The sequence below is a fragment of the Dromiciops gliroides genome, chromosome 2, assembly GCF_019393635.1.
Source record: "Dromiciops gliroides isolate mDroGli1 chromosome 2, mDroGli1.pri, whole genome shotgun sequence".
NCBI classification, from domain to species: Eukaryota; Metazoa; Chordata; class Mammalia; order Microbiotheria; family Microbiotheriidae; genus Dromiciops; species Dromiciops gliroides.
Genome location: NC_057862.1, coordinates 202,016,391 through 202,040,109, shown reverse-complemented (window position 1 = coordinate 202,040,109; position 23,719 = coordinate 202,016,391).

Here is a 23,719-nt window from a genome sequence, read left to right as displayed (position 1 = left end):
TTAAAGAACTTTTCTCTAACCAATAGGAAAGCCCAGTGTCTTCTGAACATTGTGTAGTTATTCAAAACATGTAGCACTTAATTCAATTAGACAAGCATATATATATATATATATATATATATATATATATATATATATATATATACACACACACATATACATATACATATATACATATATATACATATATATATATATATATATAAACAAATATATGTCCCAGTTACCGTGCTAAGCACTGGGAATACAAAAACAAAAATTTAAAAAATTCTGACTTCAAAGAATTTCATTCTACTAGAGGTCTTAACAACATATCCTCTCTATATTTATAAAAATTAGTTCAGTGTTATTTGGCTATGATTGAATCATAAGTCTACCTTGTTTATTTTTTCAAGTGTAGAAGAATTTGTTAATAGGACATATTATAAAGGGTGTTACCATGAGCAAATTAAGAGAGCATGGAATAGTTTATCTGTCAAATTTATAGACAGAGAAAGAATTTAGGACCAAAGAAGATATAGAGAGCAACACAAAATGTAAAATAGATATTTTTGATTATATAAAATTAAAAAGCTTTTGCACAAACAAAACCAATGCAACCAATATTATAAGGAAAGCAGAAAACTAGGAAAGAATTTTAAAAATAAGTATCTCTGAAAGGCCTCATTTCTCAAATATATAGAGAACTGAGTCAAATTTATAAAAAAAGAAGTCATCCCCCAATTGATAAATGGTCAAAGACTATGAACAGGCAGTTTTCAGACGAAGAAATCAAAACTAGCTATAGTCATATGAAAAAATGCTCTAAATCACTATTGATCAGGCAGATGCTAATTAAAACAACTCTGAAGTATTATCTCACACCTCTCAAATTGCCTAATATGAAAAAAGAGGAAAATGTTGGGGACTAATGATGAAGCATACTATCCACCTCTAAAGAAATAACTGATATTAAATGAACACAGATTGAAGCATGCTATTTTTTCACTCTTTCATTTTTTTCTTTTATTCAAATTTTCTTATTCAAAATTACTAATATGGTAATGTGTTACATAATTGTACACGTATAATGTATATCTGATTGCTTACTGCTTCCGAGAGGCAAGAGGGGAGGGAGGGAAGGAGAGAGAGAATTTGGAACTCAGAACTTTAAATAAAAATGTTTATCATTAAGAAAAAAAGAGGGCATGTTATAAAAAGAGTTATAGCAGATAGAAGCTTTGTCCAGCCCACATTTCCCCCATCCCCAATTAATGCTTTTTGGCTATATTTTACCAAACATAATGCCCACTTTCAAACTTTGCTGTTACCACAAATGCATATATCCTATAGCATATGGGTGCCCCATTAATAAAAATTGGAGAAATGAATTCAAAAAATTTCAAAGATAGTAAAGGATGTTGGAGCTCTGAAATTGTTTGGAATTATGTAAGAAAACTGTCCATAACCAACAATCTCACTAGTGGGAACACGCAGCAAAGAAGTCAAAGAAAAAAAACAAAGTCTCAATTTTAATGAAATATTCATAGCAGTATTCTTTGAAACCACAAAGAACTAGAAAGGAAATGAATACTCATTAACTGGGGAATAACTGAAAATACTATGATATTTCAAGGTAATAGAATACCATTGTACAGCAGGAAATGACAAACATGGGGAACTCAGAGAAATATGGGAAGAATTGTATTACTGATAAAGAATGAAATAAGTAGTAACAAGAATACAATATACACAATAACCACAAAAATATAAATGAAAAGATCACTAAAAGGAAGTTAAATTCTGAGTAATTTTTAAAAACCTATGAAGAAAATAGGTAATTAAACATACCTCCACTTTCACAGGAAAGAATTGGGCAAGTACCAGGACAGAATATTGTATATGATGTTAGATGGAGTCAGAAAGGCAGATGTGTTTGCTTGTTTTGATTTGTCAGAGGAGAACACTGAATCTGGAAAGAGGTAAGATGGAAAATGACAGTGATATAAGGACAAAAGGCTATGCATTTTAGGGCTTCATTTTGTTTTGTTTTGTTTTGTGAGGCAATGGGAGGTTAAGTGACTTGCCCAGGGTCACACAGCTAGTAAGTGTCAAGTGTCTGAGGCCAGATTTGAACTCATGTCCTCCTGAATCCAGGGCCAGTGCTTTATCCACTGCATCATCTAGCTGGCCCTAGGGCTTTCTTTTTTAAAGATAGAAGGAAAACTTTTTAAAGTTCACTCACATAAAAACAAGGCCAAACAGTAATATATGCATCCATATAGCATTTGTATATTTGCTACATATGAAATACATATTGATCATTGCTTAAATAAAAGAAAATGTTTGGAGACCACTAGTTAGTTTCTTTAAGTATCTTTAAATTTATTATCCTGCTAAGAAACAAGTCTCTTCTCTACCCTTAATCTCAGTTTATTCATCTGTAAAATGGGCTAAATTTCTATGGTTCTTTTCTAGCTCTAGAATTCTATGATTCTTGAATTCTACAAAGTAACTTATAAAAAGATCTTTAAAATTATTTAAATAGTTGCCAACAGCTATTTGAAGCAGATGTCTGACTTCTGTGGAAAATCATTTTTCTTTTAGTAGTATTTTATTAAGAATTCAGCACATTTTTACTTTGATAGCAAGTAGATTACTTACTTTTAAACATTTCATTATTATTATTATACTAATGAAGCAATTTAAGAAACTTTTTTTGAAAAAGAAAAAATTAATCCTGTATTAATTCCTCAGAACTTTTCTTTTATTCTCCATGGCACAGAGCACAGTGCTTTGTAATCATGGTAACTCAATAGATATTGGTGTATATGTCTATACATGCATGCACAAACTACATTGCTGGGATTTAGCATGATATACTAGAAAAATCAGTGAACTTGTTATCAAAAGACTTCAGTTTGAGTCCCAGTTCCGCCACTTACTACTATGTGACCTTGAGAATGTTGTTTAAACTCTCTGAGCCTCAATTGCTTCATAAATTGAGAAATACATTTCTCCTAAAATATATTTCATCCCAGGGGCAGCTAAGTGGCACAGTGGATAAAGCACTGGCCCTGGATTCAGGAGCACCTGAGTTCAAATCTAGCCTCAGACACTTGACACTTACTAGCTGTATGACCCTGGGCAAGTCACTTAACCCTCATTACCCTTCCCCCCCCCAAATATATATATATATATATATATATATATATATATATTTCATCCCAACATTTTTCTATTTTGGTGCCTCATCATGGTATAAAAGTCACACTAAGATCTCAAAGGCTATCCCAGTGGATTCTAAGCTTTGGCAGGTTTTCCCAAGTAGAAAAAAAAAAAAGAAAAGCTTTGAGTATGGAGCTAGAAATAGTCTGTGTCTGCTATGCAAGACCAGCCCATAGAGGTACTTATCTCCAGATGGTTTTCCACCAAATGATGACTTTTTTGATCATGGTACCCCATGAAATGAACAAAAATACTGAACATTACACAATCCCAAGTGTCACTAGTCTGTTTCCACAGGAATTGTGACAGAGCAGCAGTAAAAATGAATCAGAGGATACTAAGACTCACAGTTTTTAAATTATCTGCAAACATTAATTTAATTGTTGGTACTCTTTATGTATAATCTTTATCCAATGAAAAATGTGCTAATATTCAATTAAAAGAACTGAGCTACATCCATATTGTCATTCTTGCTATAAATGAAATTAGAAGATATAAGGAAGATGTAATTAAATGAATGAATCAATCAATAAAAAAGGAGGGGGAGATTAAGTATTTACTATGTGCCAAACACTGTTCTAAACTCAGCAGATACAAATACAAAAGCGAACATAGTCCCTATCCTTAATGTGCTTACATTCTAATGTGAGAGGCAACACATAGAGAGGAAGGATGGTAGGGGAGGAATATTTGGTATGACAAGTTATAGGGATGGTGAGTGAAGCAATCATGGAATAGATTGGCCTAGCCTTTTGAGTAGCAATAACAGTATTCATTTGACTATGGTTCCAGAAATGGAAAAAGTAAGAAGAACATACATGTAGCAGCAATGTGACTGATAGAAAAATATCTGGGGAGTAAAATGAAGCATGGGTAGAACTGATTTAGATGTTGTGAGCTAGGTAAGGTACTCACCAATCAGGATAGTGGGGCCTTAGGGCACAAGTTCCACAGATGAATGGGTTACTTCCCTGAGGACATAATTCAAGGTTCTGGAAGCAAGGGAGGTGGTGAGAAGGCCAGGGAATGGAATATAAAAATGTAAAGTAAATGCAAGTATGTTTCTCAGTTTCTCCTTAGAAAGACAAAAGAGGAGTTGGCAGAATTGGTTCATTGTGCTTCCAAATATCATTTCATGGAATGATAGGTCATCTCACCTTCACTTGTTCATGATGAGTATAAACAAGCCACCATGAAGATAATTTCAGTTTATGCTCACATGCATTTCAGATAATGAAGTGAAAAAATTCTATTAAAAATTGAGAAAATCTACCAGATTTTGAATATATGCTCAATGACATTAATGTTGATATAAGAAAGAAAACTCAAAACTATGTTAGAAAATGTGATTCAATGAATTTTAGCCATATTCACATTTTCATCTTTTCTCTTGCACATTTCTTCTGGAGTAAAGCAGAGAGAAGAGGAGTGGGGGACATTTTGGGGGGGATGCCTCCCCTTTTCAATACACACCCAAGTAGTTAATAGTGCCTAGGGACAGAAGCTCATGGAAGAAGCAGATACATATTTCTTTACTTGGATCAGAAGGTGAGTTCATGGACATTGTTGCTGAACCCCTAACTTCCTATGTCAAGGAAGAAGGAATTCAGTTTCCTAGCTATTATGAGTCAGGAATCTAGTCCTTGGAAGGGCAATTTGTAGGGCAAATCTCTGCATTAGGAATCGTATTTTACAGTGCATTATAAATGCATCTTAGGACTGATCTCTTTCTCTTAATATAACCCTCCAATTCCCCTTTCTACCTTCTCCTCTTTCCCTGCTGAGTGAAATGTATCTCTACCAAACTATGTGTATGAGTGTGTGTAATCTTTACTCCTTTAACCAAATCAGATGAGTGTGACATTCAATTGTTTGAGACCCCAAGTTCAAGAATTCTAGGTCGCAGCCTTCTAGAGAAAAGGTAAATGCCTGGGCAGTACTCCTCTTGGGGGAAAAAGAAATATGCCTCTATAATCAGAGTTGCTGTAAGGTTTAAAGCCACATCATGGAGGAGTGAGACTTCAGTGCTTTGCTACTATAAACTTTTATAGTGAAATATTTAGACAGTAGAGATCTTATGGGAAGGGGGTTTGTTTTCTAACAGCTCCAATGTATGTTTTCTTTTTAAAGAAATCTAAGCTTTCAGAATAGGATCCATGGGATTCAATGGATGTGTGGGTCTTTAGGGGCTAAAATGAGGCACTCACTGTATGTTGAGGTATTGCTTACTTAACAACCCTAAAGTAGATTTGCCTTGCAGATGGTGTCTAGGATTGGTTACATGGGAGTGTGAGAAGGAGAAATTTCAAGAGAAAGTCAAAAGGTTGACCTGATAGCTACTCTAAATTTGGTTCCCTTCTGAGGGGTGCATATGTATATTCTAAGTGCTTTATGTGTTTTCAATATTTGTTTATGAACTTCTGTGAATCCTTTACACCTTCTGCATTATTTGTAAGATGAAATGAAGGCTGTTCTCTATCCGTTAAAAAATAAAATATGGCTCATGCTCGAGGTATGAAAGAGGTCAGAGGTTTACAGATTACTTAGAAGTCTCACACTTGGTTAGAAATCACTAAGATAATCATTAAATGATATCATAAAAAATGAAATTGACCATGTATTATCAAATAAGACACAACTATACATAGATTTAGCAGTCATTTCAGAATCATCTATTTGTGTTCAGATTATTTACTGGTTAGAAGAAATGTCAAAGAAAATATCAAATTAGAAAATAGTATATTATTGGTGGTGGTGTTGTTTGTCCTTCATTCTCAAAGAGGATCATGGCAAGAGAGTATAAAGATAAATAAAAGACTAATACAAGTATAGTAATTCCAACTCAAATAGCTTAAACAAGCTATTGCCTCCTAAATATTTAAAAAAGATAAAGACAAGAAAGATCCTAGAATCTACCTAGAAAGTATATTATATACAATCTAGTGCAAGGGTCCTTTTTTAAATTAAATTTCCTTTTCTTTAATCAGCAAGAATCTGTCTTTTCTCCCTCTAATTCTGTTCCCTAAAACCAATTTCTATATTGGCCATGACCAAAAAGAAAAAGGTCTCATTCATCACTCTGAGTCCTTTACCTCTCTATTAGGAAGTGGGTAGCATAGGCTCTTTGGAACAGTTGTTGATCATTACACTGATGAGAGTTCCCAAGTCACTCATAGTTGTTTATCTTTATAACATTGTTACTGTATCTCCTGATTCTGCTTACTTCATGTTGCATGACTTCATATAAATCCTCTCAGGTTTCTCTAAAATCACCTCCTTACCAGTTTTTAGAGAATAGTAATATTCTATCACATTTATATACCACAATTTTTTCACATATGCCCAAATTTATGGGTACCCCCTCAGTTTCCAATTTTTTTTCCCACCACAAAGAAAGCTTTAAGTATTTTTGTACACCCTTAGAGTTTGTTTTGCTTAGGACTTATCTCTCCCATAATCTATCCTCCCTCCTCTAAATTTCCCTTCTCACTTTTCCTCTTTCCTTGTAAAGAGAAATGTATTGAACTGTATGTGTATATTATCTAGCAGCTTCTTTTTTTTTCAGGGCAATGAGGGGTAAGTGACTTGCCCAGGGTCACACAGCTAGTAAGTGTCAAGTGTCTGAGGCTAGATTTGAACTCAGGTACTCCTGAATGCAGGGCCAGTGCTTTATCCACTGCACCACCTAGCTGCCCCCCTGTATGAGTATATTATCAACCCATATTGGAATGTAAGCAATTTAAACTGGTTTAGTTCCTTATGGCTGTTCTTTCATGTCTACCTTTTCATGTTTCTCTTGATTCCTATGTTTGCATGCCAGGTTTTTACATAGCTCTGATCATTTACCAGGAATGCTTGGAAATCCTCTATTTCATTAAAGGTCCATATTCTCCCATGGGATTAAATTCCATTTTGCTGGGTAAGTTATTTTTGGCAGTAACTTTATATGCTTTACTTTCTGAAATATTGTATTCCAAACTCTCTGCTTGATAGTGTTTGTTGCTAAATCTTGTGTGATACTGATTATGGCTCCTCAATATTGGATAATTTCTTTTTGATTCATTACAGTATTTTTCATTTGCCATAGTTCTGGATTTTAACTATAATGTTCCTTGGAATTTTCAGATAGGTATTTATTTCAGGAGATGACCAATGGATTCTTTCTACTTCCATTTTAACCTCTGATTCTAAGAGATCTGGACAGTTAAAAAAAAGATTTATTGAAATATGATGTCTAACAATTCTAAAGGACTCATAATGGAAAATGTTATCAACATCCAGAGAAAGAATTATGGAGTCTGAATCTAGATCGAGGCATATTATTTTCTTTTTTTTTTTTTTTTGGTAAGACAATTGGGGTTAAGTGACTTGCCTAGGGTCACACAGCTAGTAAGTGTCAAGTGTCTGAGGTCACATTTGAACTCAGGTCCTCCTGAATCCAGGGCCCATGCTCTATCCACTACACCGCCTAGCTGCCCCAAGGCCTACTATTTTCACTTGTTTTTTTTCTTTCTCATGGTTTTTCCATTTTATTCTGATTCTTCTTTCACAACATGACTAATGTGGAAATATTTTTAACATGATTGCACAGGTATAGCCTATATCAGATTGCTAGCTTGTCCAGGGGAAAAGGGAGAGATGAGAGGGAGGGAGAAAAATTTGGAATTCAAAAATCTTACAAAAATTAATATTGAAAACTATTTTCACATGTAATTGGGGGGAAATAAAATACTATTAAGTGGGGGCAAAATATAATGTCTAAGCTTTTTTTTTCCTTTTGGTTGTGATTTCCAGATAATCCAATGATTTTAAAATTTTCTTTTCTTGATCTGTTTTTCAGGTCAGTTATCTTAACTATAAGATACTTTATATTTTCTTCCTTTTTCAGCCTTTGACTTTAAAAATATTTCTTGTTTGTCTAATGGAGTCACTAACTTCTATTTGGTCCATTCTAATTTTCAGAGTTTCTTGCTTACAAAAAGTTTTATACCTCTTGTTTCAAGATATTAATTCCCATTCTAATTCTTCCTTTGATAGTTCTCATTTCTTTTCCAATATTTTTCTCTGATGCTCTCATTTCACTTATAAAACTATTTTTAACTCTGCTTAATCTCTTCTTGGAATTCTAGTTGAATTTGTGCACATTGTATGTTTTTCACTGAGGCTTTGCTTGTAGATGTTTAGATGTCATTTTTTTTTCTGGGTTTCTGTCTTGAACATCTCTGTAACCATAATAGCTTTTGATGGTGGGATTCTTTTTACTTACTCCATTTTCCAACCTACGTTCTGACTTTGACCTTTATGTTAGGGTCAGATTCTGTGTTCTTCTAAAAGTGATATGTAGAGCTAGGTGGCGCAGTGGATAAAGCACTGGCTCTGGAGTCAGGAGGACCTGAGTTCAAATCTGGCCTCAGACACTTAACACTAGCTGTGTGACCCTGGGCAAGTCACTTAACCTCAATTGCCTCACCAAAAACAAACCAATTAAAAAAAGTGATATGTAGGCTGAACCTACAACTCTTTCTTGGGATATTGAACAGTGTGTTATTCCAAGAACTCAGGGATAACTCAGAATGGAAACTTGATATCTTTAAGTCTCCCAAAGTTATCTGATTCAAGGCAAAGACTCATCATCACTGACACTCTGATCTGACCCCTGCAAGTTTCTGATCCAATTTGAATATGAACAACAGGCCTGTGGATTTATCTCATTTGGAGTTTCAGTTAACTAGTATTGAACTTAACTACAATCAGTCAGCTGAAGTAACAGAACTGTAGGCTTGCTTTTAAAAGTCTGGAATAACTGACCTATTTGTCTTCCTACAGACTTTAAAGTGGGCTAGAAGCTGGAATTGAGACCCCAATCTACCCCCTGGGTTCTGAGTTACATATCTTCTGCTTTCTTTTAAACTTGCTCCTTGTTTGGTACATGGCCTTGGGCACTCAGCTGTATCTCACCATGGAATACTACCCCTAGGCACAAGTCCCCTCCTTAGTCCACCCTGGTTCTATGACCTGGAACTGGATAATGAACACTTATTGACACCTATTTCTGCATCCTAGATCCCTCTATGCTGGATCTGGGACCTCTTTTTGCCCTAGTGTATAGTGTCTCCCAGGATTGGAATGCTCCAGGTGGTGTACTCTTTTTTTTAATCATAAAAGTATTTTATTATTTTCTAGTTACATTGTTTTTATAAGATTTCTAGTTTCAAATTTTTCTCCCTCCCTCCCCCCTCCCCAAGGCAGCAAGCAATCTGATATAGATTATATATGTATAATCACATTAAACATATTTCTGCATTAGTCATGCTGTGAAAAAAGAATCAGAGCAAAAGGGAAAAAAGTCAAAAAACAAAAACAAAAAAGTAGAAATACTATGGTTTAATCTGCATCTAGATTCCCCAGTTCATTTTTTCTGGATTTGGAGAGCATTTTCCAGCACGAGTCCTTTGGAACTATCTTGGACCATTGTATTGCTGAAAAGAGTCAAGTCCATCACAGTTGATCAACACACAATGTTATTGATACTGTGTACAATGTTCTCCTGGTTCTGTTCATCTCACTCAGCATCAGTTCATGCAAGTCCTTCCAGGTTTCTCTGAAATCTGCCTGCTCATTGTTTCTTACAGCACAATAGTATTCCATTACATTCATATGCCACAACTCGTTCAGCCATTCCCCATTTGATGGGCATCCCCTCAATTTCCAATTCCTTGCCATTAAAAAAAGAGCAGCTATAAATATCTTTGTACATATGGGTCCCTCTCCCCTTTCCATGATCTCTTTGGGGAAAAGATCTAATAGTGGTATTGCTGGGTCAAAGGGTATGCAAAGCTTTATAGCCCTTTGGGCATAGTTCCAAATTGCTCTCCAGAATGGTTGGATCAGTCCACAGCGCCACCAAAAATGCATTAGTGTTCCAATTTTCCCACAGCTTCTCCAACATTTATTATTTTCCTTTTTTGTTATATTAGCCAATCTGATAGGTATCAGGTGGTACCTCAGAGTTATTTTAATTTGTATTTCTCTAATCAATAGTAATTTAGAGCATTTTTTCATATGGCAATAGATAGCTTTGATTTATTCATCAGAAAACTGCCTATTCATATCCTTTGACCATGTCTCAATTGGGGAATGACTTGGATTCTTATAAATTTGATTTAGTTCCCAATATATTTTAGAAATGAGGCCTTTATCATAAACACTGGCTATAAAAATTGGTTCCCAGCTTTCTGTCTCCCTTCTAATTTTGGATGCATTGCTTCTGTTTGTAGAAAAACTTTTAAATTTAATGTAATCAAAATCATCCATTTTGCATTTCATAATATTCTCTATCTCTTGTTTGGTCATAAACTGTTCTCCTTTCCATAAATCTGAAAGGTTAATTATTCCTTCTTCTCATAATTTATCTATGGTATCACCTTTTATTCTAAATCATGTGCCCATTTTGACCTTATTTTAGTATAAGGTATAAGATGTTGGTCTATGCCTAGTTTCTGCCATACTATCTTCCAGTTTTTCCAGTAGTTTTTGTCAAATACTGAGTTCCTACCCCAGAAGCTGGAATCTTTGGGTTTATCAAACAGTATATTACTAAAATCATTTACTACTGTGTCTCCTGTGCCTAACCTATTCCATTGATCCATCACTCTATCAGGTGGTGTATTCTTGGCCAGACCTTGTACCCAGTATTTACAGATATCTCTGATCCATACACCATCTTTCAATGGAAAAATATCTCAGAGCAATTTTGTTCTTAGATTTCTCCATCAGGATTCAGTCTGGTGTATTTTCTAGATTCATTTAAAGGTGATATGGGGGGGGTACTTACTGAAAAGGTTCTTTTCATTTTTTTTTGCCATAGACCCTTTTGTAAGTTGTGAAACTGACTATAAACTCAGAACAATGATTTTAAATGCATAAAGCAAACTACATAGAATTCTAAATGAAACCAATTATAATGAAACACAGTTATAAAAGTTTAATCGTTTGTGAACCCAAGGTTTTAAATCTCTTTCTTAGAGGTTATAAATAGCAGAGCAAGTATTCAAACCTAGACCCTTTGATTACAAATTCAATGTGTTTTTCTCTTTAAAATGATCTAATTATAATTTCCTGGAGAAGTATAACCAGTGAAGAGCAGTTAACACTATGAAGAAACCAAAAAAACCCAGAAATGATCTCAAATAACAACAACATAGCAAGCAGAGACATTGCAGTCTTGCAAGGTGATAAGAGCCTGAACTAAGGTGATAATCAGGTCTGTGGAGAGATGTTGGATATAAGAGATGTAATAGAGGTAGAATTGATTGGACTTGGTAGTTGATTGGGAATTTAAAAGGAGAAGGAAGAGGTCAGAATGACACTAAGATTGTGAACCTCAGTGACTAATAGTGCTCTTAATAGAAATAGGAAAGTTAGGAAGAAGAGAAAGTTTAAAGATAATGAAAATGTGATGTTTCTATTCTTCAGGTCTTGGCCACTCCCAGACTGGCCTGATGTAACATCTACTCAGGTTTATTAGTGGTCACACTGACAAAATAAGAATTATAGGATGAGATTATTTAATTTCCAGTTGATTTTAATCTCTCTTAAATTGTCCATTACTGAATGTAATTTTTATTGCATTATGATCTGAAAAGGATGTGTTTACTATTTCTGCTCTTCTGTATCTAGTTGTAAAGTTTTTATGCCCTAATATATGGTCAGTTTTTGTGTAGGTTCCATGTACAACTAAAAAGAAGGTATATTCCTTTCTGTTCCCATTCGATTTTCTCCAGAAATCTATCATATCTAACTTTTGAAGAATTTTATTCATTTCCTTAATTTCTTTCTTGTTTATTTTTTTGTTGTTGTTAGATTTATCTAGTTTGGAGCGGGGAAGGTTGAGGTTCCCCACTAGGATAGTTTTATTATCTATTTCCTCCTGTAACTCATTCAACTTCTCCTTCAAAAATTGCTATACCATTTGGTACATGTATATTGAGTATTGATATGACTTCATTGTCTTTGGTATCTTTCAGCAAGTTATAGTTTCCTTCTTTATATCTTTTAACTAGATCTATTTTTGCTTTTCCTTTCTGAAATCATGATTGCTACCCCTGCTTTTTTTTTTTTGCTTCAGTTGAAACCTAATAGATTCTGTTCCAGTCCCTTATGTATATATACCCTCTGCGCTTCAAATGTTTTCTTGTAAACAGCTGCATCGCATAAATTTTGGGATGTTGTCTCATTGTTGTCATTCTCTTTTAAAAAAATTTTCATTTCTATGATTTGTTTCTGATCCAATTATTCTTTAGGATTAGATTGTTTAGATTGTTTAGTTTCCAATTAATTTTTAATCTATCTTTCCACTATTCTTTGTTGAATGTAATTATTATTACATTATGATCCCAAAAAGAATGAGGTTTTTATGGCCTAATACATGGTCAATTTTTGTGAAGGTGCCATATGCTACTGAGAAAAATGTATATTCCTTTCTGTTCCCTTCAGTTTTCTCCAAAGGTCTGTCATATCTAACTTTTCTAATATTCTATCCACTTCTTTAGTTTCTAGCTTGTTTCTCTTTTGGTTGGATTTATATAGTTCTGAGAGGGAGAGGTTGAGGTCTCCCACTAGTATAGTTTTGATGTCTATTTCTTCCTGTAACTCTCTTAACTTCTCCTTTAAGCATTTGAATGTTAGACCAATTGGTGCATATATGTTTAGTATTGCTATTATTTCATTGTCTATGATACCTTGTAGCAAGAGGTACTTTCTTTTGTTATTCCTTTTAATTAGGTCTATCTTTGCTTTTGCTTTGTCTAAAATCAAGATTGCTACCCCCCCCTTTTTTTTACTTCAGCTGAAACATAATAGATTTTGCTCCAGCCCCTTACCTTTACTCTGTGTATGTCTCTCTGCTTTAAGTGTGTTTCTTGTAAACAATATATTGTAGGATTCTGGTTTTTGATCCACTCTGTTTTATGGAAGAGTTCATCCCATTCACATTTACAGTTATGATTACTGTGTATTTCCTTCCATCTTATTTTTCCTTCTGTTTGTCCTCTTTCTCCTTTCACCCTTTCCTGGCTTGACAGTGTTTTGCTTCTGTCTACTGCTTCCCCCAGTCTGCCCTCTCCTGTCAGTCCCCCAAACCCCTTTACTTCATCTCCTCCCCTCCTATTGTCCTGTTGGGTAAAAAAGCTTTCTATATTCTACTTATTATGTATATTATTCCTTATTTGAGCCAATACTGATGAGAGTAAGGTTCAAGTGGTGTGTGTCACCCACCCTCCCATCTTTCCCTCCACTGTAATAGGCTTTTCATACTCCTTCATCTGAAACAATTTACTGCATTCTACTTTTCCCTTCCTTCTGCATACAGTGTACTCTTCTTTCTCATCCCTTAATTATTTTTTATGCAATTCCCTCCAATTCACTTTATACTCATACCCTCTGTCTATGTATATTCCTTCTTTATTAGTGGTAATAATGTTTAAGAATTATAAGTATCATCTTCCCATGTAGGGATATAAACAGTTCAACTTCATTGAATCCCTTATTTTTTCTTTTCCCTGCTTAGCTTTTTAGGCTTCTCTTGAGTCTTTATATTGGAGACCAAATTTTTTTGTTCAATTCTGTTCTTCTCCTCATGAAAGCTTTCCCTTGAAGTATTATGCTTAATTTCAGCAGTTGGTAGCTCCTTTGCCTTCTGGAATATCATGTTCCAAGACCTCTGATCCTTTAATGTTGCAACTGCTAAGTCCTATATAATACTGATTGTGGCCCCTGATATTTGGATTGTTTCTTTCTGGCTACTTGTGTATTTTTTCCTTGACCTGATAGTTCTGAAATTTGGTTATAATGTTCCTTGAAGTTTTTATTTTGGGTATCTCATGAGTTGACTGATGGATTCTTTCAATTCCTATTTTGCCCTCTGATTCTAGGATATCAGGGCAGATTTCCTCTTTTTGATTGTGGAATTCAGGTAGTCTGATGATTCTGACTTGTCTCTCTTGGATTTATTTTCCAGGACAGTTGTTTTTCCAATGAGGTATTTTACATTTTCTTCTATTTTTTTCATTCCTTTGAATTTGTTTGATGGATTCTTTTGTTTGTTTGTTTATTTGCTTTTTGTTTTGTTTTGTTTTGCGAGGCAATGAGGATTAAATGACTTGCCCAGGGTCACACAGCTAGTAAGTGTCAAGGATCTGAAGTCGGATTTGAATTTAGGTCCTCCTGAATCCAGCACCAGTGCTTTATCCACTGTGCCACCTAACTGCCCCTTGATGGATTCTTTATGTCTCATAGAGTCATTAGCTTCCACTTCCCGAGTTCTAACTTTTAAGGAGTTGTTTTCTTCAATTAGCTTTTGTACTTCCATTTCCATTTGGCCAATTGTACTTTTTAAGGAATTGTTTTCTTCAGTGGATTTTTGTATCTCCTTTTCCTTTTGGCCAATTCTACTTTTTAAGCAGTTGATTTCTTTTTCCAAGATGTTGAGTCTTTTTTTAAACATTCTCTCTTGAATCACTCTCATCCCTCCCCCCATTTGTCTTCTACAATCTCTTATATGATTTTTAAGCTCCTTTTTTTTTGGGGGGGGGCAGTGAGAGTTAAGTGACTTGCCCAAGGTTACACAGCTAGCAAGTGTCAAGTGTCTAAGGTCAGATTTGAACTCAGGTACTCCTGAATCCAGGGCTGATGGTTTATCCACTGTACCACCTAGCTGACCCCATCCGTTTTGAGCTCTTATATGAGTTCTTTCTGGGCTTGAGACCACTTCCCATTTTTGTTTGGGGTCTTACCCATAGGTGTTTTAACATTGTTGTCTTCTTTTAAGTTTGTATCTTGATCTTTCCTGTCACCCTAATAAGTTTCTATAGTAATATTCTCTTTTTTGGCCCTTTTCCTTTCTTTTAAATTTGAGCTCTATTCCCAGGGTGGAGGTGGCACTCTCTCAGGTTTCTTGTTCCAGGGGCAGCAGGCCCTGACTGTTTATCTTGTGCTGCACTGATATTGCCCTGAGGCCCATGGGAGACTCTCATGTCCAGTGCTATGCTGAAGGGCTGTTGCAGGGCGGCGGGGAGGGGGTGGGGGGGTGGCTGGTGCTGCTGGAGGCCATAGGGGTCTGGCAGCTTACCTGGTGATGAGCTGGTGTCCTATTGCAGGTATCTTGGGTATGCTGAGACATGTTGGGGGTCCTGATGTTGGTGTTTACGAGTCATGTTGACTTTTGTTTTGCCACTGGACTTCAATGACTCTGGCAGAGAGTGAGACTGACACTGACAAGTTTGGGCCACTCTGCCCCACTTAAATCCAATTCACTTGAGGAAGTCAAGACATCATCTCATAATGTCACTGCTCCTCTGAAAACAAAGGACAAATGACTTGCTCTATTGAAGTGTGGTTCCCAGAATAAAACATAGTATTTCAGATATGGCCTGAACACAGAAGGAATATTAACTACTTCTCTTATTCTGGACACTATGCCTTTGAATTCAGCTTTGAATACATTAGTTGATGGACATTAAGTTTGTAGTCCACTAAAATCCTTATATTTTATATAGCTACTCTTACCTTTCTCTCTCTTCTTCATTTTGTACTTATGAAAATTACTTTGTCAACCCTAGGGTATTCTAAATTTATTAATTTATTTTGGTAAATGATTTCTTATACATTTAATACTAAACATCAATACAACTAATTAAACTTGCCTTGCAACTATTTACATTTAAATAAATGAATTTGGATGCATAAAATGTCATCACAACTTTTCAGTCATTCTCTCTAGGTCTCTATCTATCTTTGTCTCTATGCATGTTTGTCTTTCCATTCCCATTCATTTTTCTACTTATTTAGAAGAGTTAATATGTACTCTTTTGGGTTCTGCTTTTTGTCCTTTAGATTATTGCAGAAAGGTCATTCAACATTTCTTTTTTATTCCTCATACATGTTTATCTTGATTGCATTATAGTATTCCACTACATTAACATAGAAAGTCCCATAATTGGTTCAACTATCCTCCTATTGTTGAACATTTGGTTTGCTTATAATTTTTTGTGTAATGACAAATAATGCTGCTATGAAAAATCTATAAAAAGATAACTCCTTTTCTCTAGCTTTGGAAACATTTTCATGATGTATTACCAATAATGTAATTATTAGAATCTATTAAATTTCATCTTATTTTATTTAGCCCATCTTTCTAACCCAATGAGATCTTTTTGCATATTGACAGCTATTTATCATTACATATCCCTTCAAAGTTTATATTGACTTCAAGTTTGACAAGTGTTACCCAAGTCAATGATAATATGCATGTGTATACACATGCATGAATGTATATAATATATACATGCATGTGAATATATTTATATATGTATGTACATATGTATGCATATAAATATTGCACAGTGTATATATGTGAGTAAATATACGTGTGTGTGTGTGTGTGTGTGTGTGTGTGTAAAGTCTGCTACCAAGGACAGATACTCAGGGATATCTCTAGAGACCTCCTTTCCCAGATTACAGAAACCCATTAATAACTATTCTTTGACTTCAATCATTAAGCCAGTTCTATTCTTTGTTGGGTAGAACAACATCTGGGCAAACTCTATATCAACTTCTGCCAAGGTGACTGAAGTATTCGGTCTTGCCCACCTTCAAGATCTGCTAAGTAACAAGTTGGTGTGTTCCCCTTAGTATGGAAATAACACCATGAACATATATATATATATATCTGTCACTTTTATTCGGTGATACCAATAAGGATGTATTTTTCACAGCCTACCAATCATAGAATTTCAGGATTGGAAAGCACCTCAAGATCATCTAGTACAAACCTGAAGAAAAAAAAAACCCATAAATCTCTTCTTCAACATTTCTGAAAATTGGTCATCTAGTCATTGCTTAAAGACGGGAAAGGCAACTAATAATACTTTTAGATAGCTTTCATTGTTAGGGATTTTCTTCCTACTTTGATCCAAAATATGCTTCTTTATAACAGACACTCTTTGTTCCTAGGTTTATCTCCTGGGACTGAGCTGAACAAATCTAACTTTCCTTTGGCATGACAACTGTTCAATTAAAGTCATTTCTCTTATTGCCCTTGAAGCATTTTCTTCCCTGATCTAAATGGTCCAAGTTCCTTCAAACCAATCCTCCTGTGGCATGGCTATCAGTTCCCTCCTTGGATACACTCCACTTTGTCAGTCTTTCCTAAAAATTGGTACCTGGAACTGAATGTAATTCTCCCTATGGGGTATGACCAAGGAAGACTAAAGCAGGACTGTCATGTCTTTTGTTCTGAACACCATGCTTCTCTGTGCAATCTAGGATTACATTAGCTTTTTTGTTTACTATGTCACTTTGGTGACTCAAAGGGAGTGTGTGGTTCACTAAAATCTCCATATCTTTTTCATATGAACTGCTACCTAGCTGTGACTCTCTCCACATCCTGGATTGCTGCAGCTTATTCTTCAAACCCAAATAGAAAACTTCACATTTTATCCTTCTGAAATTTCATCTAACTTCAATTCTACCCATTACTATCACCTTTGATTTTTTGTAACCTATTTCTGGCATATAATGTATTACCTACTCTTCTCAGCTTTCTACAGTCTAAAATGTTAATAAGCAGGGCAGCTAGGTGGCACAGTGGATAAAGCACTGGCCCTGAAGTCAGGAAGACCTGAGTTCAAATCCGGCCTCAGACACTTAACACTTACTAGCTGTGTGACCTTGGGCAAGTCACTTAACCCCAATTGCCTCACCAAAAAAAAGCTAACTAAAATGTTAATAAGCAGTCTTTCATCCAGCGTGGAGTAGTGGATAAAGAGCTGGCCTTAAAGCCAGGAATTCCTGAGTTCAAGTCCTATTTCTGACATATGATGGTTGTGGGACCCTGGGTAAGTCACATAGCTCTAACCTATGTTGTGAAGAGTTTCGTCATCTGAGAGTTCCCTAAACCAGAGAAATGATAAATCCCTATTTCTTTCTTTTTTTTTTTTTTTTTTTGCAGGGCAATGGGGGTTAAGTGGCTTGCCCAGGGTCACACAGCTAGTAAGTGTCAAGTGTCTGAGGCCGGATTTGAACGCAAGTACTCCTCAATCCAGGGCCGGTGCTTTATCCACTGCACCACCTAGCTGCCCCATAAATCCCGATTTCTAACCCTATCTTTCATCCATATCATTAATATAAGCATAAAACAATACAATGCCAAAAATAAATAAATAAACAGCTTCCTGGGACAGTAGTTCTCACCAGAGAAGTAAAATGTATACAATGTATTAGGATGCATCCTGTCCTATTACCTTAATCTTGAGCCCTATCTTGGTACCCAGAGCAATAATTAACTCTAGAACCTTCCGCTTGCTAATCTTTTTTTTTTTTTTTTTTGGTGAGGCAGATGGGGTTAAGTGACTTGCCCAGGGTCACACAGCTGGTAAGTGTTAAGTGTCTGAGGCCGGATTTGAACTCAGGTCCTCCTGACTCCAGGGCTGAATCCACAGCTGCCCCGCCAATCTTTCTAAATACAAGAGCACTGTCCCCTGAATTCCCTCCTCATAATATGTTGCTTGATAACAGCTACAAGATTCTTGGCTGACTTACATTCCCCTCTTTTGCCTGGTATATGTTTTCTTTCACACTATGCCTCTGCCTACCCACCCACTGTATAAAACAGTTTCCCCCATCAAACCTCTCCAAGTAGATCTCTAAAATGTTCCATGTCACTTCTTAGACCCTTTGAAGGATATGTGATCTTGTCAATATGACTATTCTCTCCAGTGGTATAAACCACAACCCATTTATGCCTGCCCATCCTGTGTGATTCATGTAAGCTTGAGATCTGAATGAAATAATAGACATAGAAAAGGCCTAAATAAATGAGGAATGGAAAAAAAGATGAATAAGACTGAGAAAAATCAAGTACTTTCTTGATCACCTCAAAAATGGGCCTTAAAGGCTTGGTCCTGATTCATAAAGTTTTCTGTAGGATTAATCCTAGACCAAAAAAAAAAAGGTAATGGTTAGAAATAGATATAATTTCCGTTGGAATTCATATTTAGAAGTCTATAAAAACAGTGCTGCTTATCTGACTCAGATTTTCTTTTACTGTGTAATATTCCATTTATAGCTCTAGCATTTTATTCTTTGCCTCAATGAGATCAAGAAGAAAAGGAATATGGCCAGGAAGTGGAGAGGGAGTGGCCAGGAGTGGCTTTAAGTGATAGCTGAGTCTCCTTTTCTTCTTTACTGTGTGTTGCTACAGCTGCTGAGTGTGAACTTGGCTGTGGGGGTAAACAGTGTATTCACTCTAGTTTTCCTTTCTTTACCACATCCATAAATATAAAGTTATCCATTGAACCAGAAACATTGGGAAGTGCCACTGTATTTCTCTAAAAAGAGAGTTCAGGACTAACAGAAAAGGAAGACATCAATGTAAGAGAGGTTGCAATTATATGTTTGGATAAATTCTCTGATTTAGAAGCTTTTTTAAAAAAATTGGATCAAAGATAGAACCCTTATTGTTAATAGACAAAAACAAGAAACCCAAGAAAAGGAGAGGTTTTTAGGAATCACTTAAGACTTGAGGCAGTGTGATGAAACAAAATGAGTGTTGGCCTTGGAGTCACAGGCTCTGAGTTCAAATTTTGACTCTACTGCTTTACTATCTGCATGACCTTTGGCAAGTATTTAACCTTTCTGAGCCTCAGTTTCTTCATCAATTAGAAAAGGAAAACAGGAGGATGTACTGGATGACCTCTAAGGTTCCTTACATCTCTGGCTCTGTAAGCTTAGGAATCCAGTCTATCATTCCTCTCATAGATCTTTAACAAACAGGTCAATGTCACCATCTGTGAAAAAATTGATTGCAAAAAGCTCTAATCTCTGGTCTTGACTTGACTTTGCCATCGTCAAATTGCAGGTCACTAGATAGATGGTCATAGCAGCCTTGAAAAACAAAGAAGTAGTTCTCTTGGCATACTACCAGAATACTAAGAATTGTTATAAAGGTATTAATACACCCATGTGAACACATGTACCTGTCAGAATGAATCATTTGGCCTCAAGAATAATTGGGCTGTTAAGAATAAAATGTTATACAGAGGGGGCAGAGCCAAGATGGCAGAGAGGAAGCAGCAAGCTGCCTGAGCTCTCCTTCTGTTCCCTCAAAACAAACATTAAATCAAGCCTCTGGACGGATTCTGAAACTACAGAACCTGCAAAGAGACAGAGAGACACAGTCCTCCAACCAGAGATAATTTAGAAGACTTCAGGAAAAGGTCGGTCTGACTCGGGCAAAAGGGAAGCCCAGCATAGGGCAGCAAACCAGCACCGAGGGGGTCGGGGCAAGTCAGCAGGAGCTGCAGGCCACAGCTGAACAACTGAGGCCCTTGGAACCTGGTTCAAAAAACTGGTGGCCAAGAAGGACAGTGGAAAAACCTACCTGCACCGGCCAAGAGGGCCATGAACGGGTCAGGCGGGATCAGGCGCCGGGGTCCGGTGCCTGGCTGGCCAAGCACAATCAGACAGGAAGTGCAGGGTGGGGGATCTCCACATACCATAAAGGCCTCAGAGTAAAAACCCGGTCACACAGCACCTATACCCCTGCACAAGAAGCCCAAAACAGGGACCCTGGTGCCCCCAGAGCAGACCTCAACTTAAAAAATAAATAAATAAGCTGCAATAATGAGTAAGAAGCAAAAAAGAGCCCTCTCCATTGAGAGCTTCTGTATCAGTAGGGAAGAAGTCAACACAAACTCAGATGAGGACAATAGCCTCAAATTGCCTACACCTGAAGCCTCACAAGGGAAGGTGAATTGGTCTCAAGAACAAAAAGCCTTCCTGGAAGAGCTCAAAAAGGATTTTAAAAATCAATTGCGAGAGGTAGAAGAAAAAATGGGGAGAGAAATGAAAGCAAAACAAGAAAACTATGAAAAAAGAATCAGCAGCTTGGAAAAGGAAGCACATAATTTCACTGAAGAAAACAAAGCCTTAAAAAATTCATTTGGCCAAATGGAAAAAAAGGTGCATAATCTCATTGAAGAAAACACTGCCTTAAAAAATTCACTTGGCCAAATGGAAAAAAAGGTGCATAATCTCACTGAAGAAAACAATGCCTTAAAAATTAAAGTAGGACAGTTGGAAGATAAGGAATCCATGAGACACCAGGAATCAGTCAAGCAGAATCAAAAAAATGAAAAAATAGAAGAAAATGTGAAATACCTCATTGGAAAGAGAACTGATCTGGAAAACAGATCGAGGAGAGACAATTTGAGAATCATTGGACTGCCTGAAAGCCATGACCAGAAAAAGAATCTAGACACCATATTCCAGGAAATTATTAAGGAGAACTGCCCTGATATCATAGAATCAGAGGATAAAATCATCATTGAAAGAATCCACCGATCACCTCCTGAAAGAGACCCCAAAAGGAAAACTCCAAGGAATATTGTAGCCAAATTCCAGAGTTATCAGGTGAAGGAGAAAATACTCCAAGCAGCCAGAAAGAAGTAATTTAAATATCATGGAGCCACAGTCAGGATTGCTCAGGACCTGGCAGCTTCAACATTAAAGGACCGCAAGGCTTGGGATATGATATTCTGGAAGGCAAAGGAGCTTGGATTGCAGCCGAGAATCTATTACCCAGCAAAAATGTGCATTTTCTTTCAGGGGAAAAGATGGACATTTAATGACATTGGGGACTTTCAATCTTTCCTGGTGAAAAGACCAGAACTGAATAGAAAATTCGATCTCAAAATGTTATACAGATACACAACATAATCAATAGATAATCTTATGTTTGGCTGGTATGAAATCTATATTGTACACAATATAACAAAAGTGATAGAAAAGGCATCAACTCAATTAAAATCAGAGATTTTCAGACAAGTTGTCGAGTCAACAAGCATTTTTAAGTGCTTTCTTGTGTCAAGCACTGTGCTGAGCACTAGAGTACAAAGGCCAAAAAAATGGCCTCTGCCCTCAAGAAGTTCACCACAAGATAGAGAAGACAACATGCAAACAACTATGGACAAATAAGATATATAGAGGATAAATTAGATATAATCTCCTAGGGAAGGGGTTAACATGAAAGACAACCATTAAAAGAAAGACAAGACTTTAGCTTAGACTCAAAGGAAGCCAGGGAAGCCAAGAGACGGAAATAAAGAAGGAAAACAATGCAAGCATGGGTCATAGCCAGTAAATATATACCAAGATGGGAGATGGAAGTTTTTGTTTGAGGAACAGCAAGGAGGTCAGTGAACTTATAGATCCTGCCTGCCTTGTAGAAACCTTTTCACACTTTTCTGACTTTTCTTACTTTCCTGGAATAGACCCACACATAGTAATGATGAGTATTATTAACATGAGAGGAAAGTAAATATTATTTTTAATTGTTTAGTGAATATAAAAAGTTAAATGCAGTACAAATGCTAAGGTAGCAGAGGTGCCATAAATTGTTTTTAATCAGACTTCAAATGAGGTTCGGGATACTCCACAGAGCCTTCTAGTACCAAGGAGTCATATTCCATTAATTGCCAAAGAGGGTGCCTGGTATCAAAGGTATTTCCATGAGATAATGTTTGTTTTAAAATAGATGTTATGGTAGAAATAGGCCATCAGGAATAAACATTGCCATGATCACCTGAAACAGTTTTTCATATACTTAATAGCTCAATTATGACATATTCCACAGATGGATTTTCTGAGTTCTTAAAGACACCAGAATCATCACAATATCACAGAATTTCTGTTTGGTTGTTTGTTTTTTGTGAGGCAATTTGGGTTAAGTGACTTGCCCAAAGTCACACAGCTGATAAGTGTTAAGTGTCTGAGGCAGGATTTGAACTGAGGTTCTCCTGAATCCAGGGCCGGTGCTCTATCCACTGTACCACCTAGCTGCCCCCCACAGAATTTATGAAATGGAAGAGAGACAGAGACAGAGACAGAGACAGATAATACAATTCCATTTCACAGTTGTGGAAGGTGAGGTTTAGAAAGGGTAATAGAGGCCATACAGTATAATAAGGCTATATGCTTGGAGCCAGAAGACCTGATTCTATCCCACCTGTGTGACACTGGGTAAACTACATGGCCCTTCTGGGATTCAGTTAGCTTCCTCATATATAAAAAGAGGAGGCTGTATGAAATGACCACCAAAGTCTCTTCTGACTCTATATCTGTGTTCTGATGCACCTAAAACAGTAACTATATTGTGTCTATTAATATTTCCTTCATTGACACTTGAATGCATCAATTTAATAGGGTTATTGCATCTACTAGTGAAGATTGCAACCCTTCCTTACGTTCTCTTCTTGAGTAATTCTTGTCCATGCCCTTTCATAAGCTCTCTATAAAGGATCAAGTCAATTTACTGGCCTTTCTCTAGGAACATTTCATGGGTACCATTGAAACATTTGGCTGGTTCATGTGTTCATATTCCTTCTTCTTACTATGTAACTAGGATACTTCCTTTTCTGATCACCCAGTTCCTAAATGATAACCTGTATGCCATTTC